Below are 6,000 nucleotides of genomic sequence, written 5' to 3' on the forward strand. Positions count from 1 at the left end.
CGATCTGGTCATAATTGGCATGTATATCAACCGATCTTCCTCAAATTCCGTACATCCGAATATTTTATGGGTCTCGAAAAACTTGCAAAATATCAGCCAAATCGGTTCAGATTTGGATATATCTCCCATATATAGCTTTCGCCCGATTTACACTCATATGACAACAGAGGCCAATTTTTAACTCCGATTTAGTAGAAATTTTGCACAGGGAGTAGAATTAGCATTGTAACTATGCGTGCCAAAATTGGTTTAAATCGGTTCAGATTTAGATATATCTCCCATATATAGCTTTCGCCCGATTTACACTCATATGACCACAGAGGCCAATTTTTAACTCCGATTTAGTTGAAATTTTGCACAGGTAGTAGAATTAGCATTGTAGCTATGCGTGCCAAATTTGGTTGACATCGGTTCAGATTTAGGTATAGTTCCCATATATATGTTTTTCTGATTTCGACAAAAATTGTCAAAATACCAACATTTTCCTTGTTAAATCGCCACTGCTTAGTCCAAAAGTTGTAAAAATGATTTTCCTAAACTTCTAATACATATATATCGAGCGATAAATCATAAATAAGCTTTTGCAAAGTTTCCTTAAAATTGCTTCAGATTTAAATGTTTCCCATATTTATACCCTTCACCACTACTGTGGTACAGGGTATAATAAGTTTGTGCATTTGTATGTAACGCCAAGAAGGAGTAATCATAGGCCAACCTTTTAGTATACGGATCGGCTTAGAATTAAATTCTGAGTCGATTTAGCGATGTCCGTCTGTCTGTCTGTCTGTCTGTCTGTTGATGTATTTTTGTGTGCAAAGTACAGCTCGCAGTTTTAGTCCGATTGTCCTAAAATTTGGTATAGTGACCTGTTTCGGCTCAAAGACGATCCCTATTGATTTTGGAAAAAATCGGTTCAGATTTAGATATAGCTGCCATATATATTTTTCACCGATCTGGTCTTAATTGGCGTGTATATCAACTGATCTTCCTCAAATTCCGTACATCCGAATATTTTATGAGTCTCGAAGAACTCGCAAAATATCAGCCAAATCGGTTCAGATTTAGATATAGCTCCCATATATAGCTTTCGCCCGATTTACACTCAATTGCCCCCAGAGGCCAATTTTTTGCTCCGATTTAGTTGAAATTTTGCATAGGGAGAAGAATTAGCATTGTAGCTATGCGTGCCAAATTTGGTTTAAATCGGTTCAGATTTGGATATATCTCCCATATTAGCTTTCCCCCGATTTACACTCATATGACCACAGAGGCCAATTTTTAACTCCGATTTAGTTGAAATTTTGCACATGGAGTAGAATTAGCATTGTAGCTATGCGTGCCAAATTTGGTTGAAATCGGTTCAGATTTAGATATATCTCCCATATATAGCTTTCGCCCGATTTACACTCATATGACCACAGAGGCCAATTTTTTGCTCCGATTTAGATGAAATTTTGCACAGGGAGTAGAATTAGCATTGTAGCTATGCGTGCCAAATTTGGTTGAAATCGGTTCAGATTTAGATATAGCTCCCATATATATGTTTTTCTGATTTCGACAAAAATGGTCAAAACACCAACATTTTCCTTGTAAAATCGCCACTGCTTAGTCGAAAAGTTGTAAAAATTACTCAAATTTTCCTAAACTTCTAATACACATAAATCATAAATAAACTTTTTCGAAGTTTCCTTAAAATTGCTTCAGATGTAAATGTTTCACATATTTTTTTACTAATATTGTGTTCCACCCTAGTGCATTAGCCGACTTAAATTTTGAGTCTATAGATTTGTAGAAGTCTATCAAATTCTGTCCAGATCGAGTGATATTTAAATGTATGTATTTGGGACAAACCTTTATATATAGCCCCCAACACATTTGAGTGATGTGATATGGTATAGAAAATTTAGATCTACAAAGTGGTGCAGGGTATAATATAGTCGGCCCCGCCCGACTTTAGACTTTCCTTACTTGTTTTTTACTAACATTGTGTTCCACCCTAGTGCAATAGCCGACTTAAATTTTGAGTCCATAGATTTTGTAGAAATCTATCAAATTCTGTCCATATCGAGTGATATTTAAATGTATGTTTTTGGGACAAACCTTTATATATAGCCCCCAACACATTTGACTGATGTGATATGGTATAGAAAATTTAGATCTACAAAGTGGTGCAGGGTATAATATAGTCGGCCCCGCCCGACTTTAGACTTTCCTTACTTGTTTTTTCAATAAAAAAAATTATTTTTGAACCAACAACACAGTCCATTTCGTTTATATCAAACACTGTTCTTTTCTGACTTTAGGTCTTTAATAAGACACATTTACAGTTCATAGTAAAAATTTAATATAGTAGAATGTAATGTTGAACATTTTTTTCGGAATCTTCCGACCATATCTGGAATATATGTAAAAAAAAAACTTTGGTCGAAGCAGGGATCGAACCCACGACCCTTGGCATGCAAGTCGGACGTAGCAACCACTGCTCCACGGTGCCCAACTAAATGTATTTTTCTGTTAAATAAACTTTGTTTTATCGGCTCGTGGGCGCCGCAAGCTATGCTATATAAATATAACTTATATGGGTAATTGTCTATTGATGACAATAACGGCTACATAGCTCAGTGGATAGTGTGTTGGCTTACAAATTGTATGGTCCGCGGTTCGATTTTCCGTCCAGGCGAAAGGTAAAACAAATTTTAAATTTATAAAATCGTATAATTTCTTCTATATTGTTTGTATTACAGAAAAAGGTGCTAACAACTAAAAAACTTCGTGGAAGTGAGAAAGATGTGAGGGAAAATGCAATTAGCCAGATTTTTTTTTTGAGTTTGTCTTTATGAAATTGTTTTTACATCCTGGAAAAGGATAAACGTTTATCACAAAAAGTATACACTTTTCTTCCAAATACACTTCCTTTCAACGACAAGCAAATGAGAAACGAACTTTGTTTGTCTAAAATTTCGTTTGGGAGGAAAGAATTATTTTTTTGCGTGTAGTTGTCAGGGTATAATAACTTTGATCCGCCAAAAAATGTGCCTACCACAAATATTGATTTTAGACCCCATAAAATATATACCGATCGATTCAGAATCACCTCCTTAGTCGATCTAGCGCAATTATTAACCGATTTAGATGAAATTTGGTATGTTCCTTTTTTTTTTGGTCCTCGCTATTGAAAAAATCGGATCAAATTTAAATATTGCTCCCATATATATGTATCGCCCGATTTCGATAAATGGGGTCAGATTGCGTTCATTTACTAACCGATCGTTGTCATTTGCCACAAAGTAATCCACACAGAAAAAAATTTCCGTAGTTAAACTAAATTTAACTTATTTTTATTGGAAAAAAATTATTTGCTTGTTGTTGAATTTTATTATTTTTATCGAAATTTTCCACAGTTTAATGAAATCTTACTTTTTTTAAGTATGTCTCAAAAATTTTATGAACTAAACGTGAGTATAAAGTTCAATGACCGTACACATAAGTTAAATATAAACTAAAGCCAATGAAAATTTTCGTACGATTCCCAAAAATAATAAGAATGAACTACTGTATGGTTAAAATGGTGTTGATTTGGCGCCAATGATTTTCTTCTTTACTTTTAGTTAATTTTTTCTTCCATGAGATGATGTAATTTCGTGAACTGCAACAGGACATTAAAATTTCCTGGTTTTAAAAACGCTTTGTGGAAATCTCAAAATATGGAATAAAAGTTAGTTCAATTTTCGTGCGAGGTAGTTCATTCTTCCTATAAACCAATTCACTTTTTTCGGTGCAATTGACCACCCTTTAAGTGCGCCAAATTCCATAGAAATCGATTCAGAATTTGTAGTCAAAGTTGGCCAAATCTAATTTTCTATAGTACTTACTATATGTGCAAAAAATCATTGAAATCGGTTCAGAATTAGATATAGCTCCCATATATATGTATCGCCCGATTTTTAGAGATTTCGCCATAAAACCCTTATTTACCTTATTACTTATTTACCTTATTAACCGATCTTACTCAAATTTGGCTTACTATAATGTTCTATAGTACTGAATATATGTGCAAAATATCATCCAAATCGGTTCAGATTTGGATATAGCTCCCATATATATAATTTTTGAAAATTGGGCGCTACAATTTTAAAAAATTTGCCCCTTATAACATTATTTGTGACCGTAGTGGCCTCACATATTAACCGATCTTACTCAAATTTAGCACATGGTAATTTCCTGTAATATCAACAAAATCTGCAAAATATAATCCAAATCGGTTTAGATTTAGATATAGTTCCCATATATATGTAGCGCCCGATTTTCAAAAATTTGCTACTTATAACCTTATTTTTGACCGTAGTGTCCTCATGTAAAAATTTTACTCAAATTTAGCACAAGGTAACCTCCTGTAATTTCAATAAAAATATCAATAATCCAAATCGGTTCAGATTTAGAATTGCTCCCATATATATGCATCGCCCATTTTTGAAAAAAATTACCCCTTATAACTTTATTTCTGACCATAATAACCTTATTTAGTACCCGATCTTACTCTTATTTAGCACAAGGTAACCTTCTGTGTTATCAACCAAATAAGGGAAATATCATCGAAATCGGTTCAGATTTCGATATAGCTCCCATATATATGCATCGATCGATTTTCCCAAATTTAGCCATAATACTCTAATTTATTAATCAATGTTGCTCAAATTTCAAATGTTCATATATGAGCCGATCGTATTTAGATTTACATGTAGTTCTTACATAAATCTTTTACCCTATTTGCAGAAATTTGGCTTTATTACTCACACTAATTGAACGATTTTATCTTTTTTTTAATAATGGACTCAATATTAGGGGCATACTGACTCTGTAGGTTCAGAATCAACTATAGCTCCTAATATAAGACATTTCTGTTCATATTGTGATACAACTTCCATAACCATGTACCCCTTAATGTTCTTAAATATGGAAATGCGTTTTTTCCTCAAACCTATATTGATTGATACCCCACAAACAATGTTTACTAATTCGGTAGGGGTGGTTTAGGGTATGATATAGTCGGCCCCGCCCGACTTTCTACTTTACTCACTTGTTTTTTTTTTGGAGTGTGCTCACGGTTGCTACTCGTGCCAAAACTAATCTACCAAAGTTTGAAGATAATTTTACCAAAAAACTACCAAACCAACAAATCTTATATAGCAAAATTTTATTTCGATAGAAAATTTTTTAAAAATTTTGATTCTATGCAAAATTTTGTCAACATTTTATTTCTGTAGCAAATTTTGTCAAAATTTTATTTCTATAGAAAATTTTGCCAAAATTTTATTTCTATAGAAAATTTTGCCAAAATTTTATTTCTATAGAAAAATATGTCCAAATTTTATTTCTACAGAAAATTTTGTCAAAATTTTATTTCTACAGAAAATTTTGTCAAAATTTTATTTCTACGGAAAATGTTTTATTTCTATAGAAATTTTTGTCAAAATTGTATTTCTATAGATACAAAATTTTTCCAAAATTTTATGTCTATAGAAAATTTTGTCAAAATTTTATTTCTATGGAAAATTGTGTCAAAAGTGTATTTCGATAGAAAATGTTGTCAAAATTTTATTTCTACAAAAAATGTTGTCAAAATTTGATTTCTATAGAAATTTTTCCAAAATTTTATGTCTATAGAAAATTTTGTCAAAATTTTATTTCTATGGAAAATTGTGTCAAAAGTGTATTTCTATAGAAAATTTTGCCAAAATTTTATTTGTATTGAACATTTTGTCAAAATTTTATTTCTATAGAGGCAATTTTTGTTCAAAATTGTATGTCTACACGCAAAAAAATAATTCTTTCCTCCAAAACGAAATTTTCTTTTTTACTTTAAGGAAGTTTATTTGGAAGAAAGGTATATACTTTTTGTGATAAACGTTTATTCTTTTCCAGGATGTAAAAACAATTTCATAAAGACTAACTCAAAAAAAAAATTCTGGCTAATTGCATTTACCCTCACATCTTTCTCAC

The sequence above is a fragment of the Haematobia irritans genome, chromosome 4 (assembly GCF_050003625.1).
Source record: "Haematobia irritans isolate KBUSLIRL chromosome 4, ASM5000362v1, whole genome shotgun sequence".
Lineage (NCBI taxonomy): Eukaryota > Metazoa > Arthropoda > Insecta > Diptera > Muscidae > Haematobia > Haematobia irritans.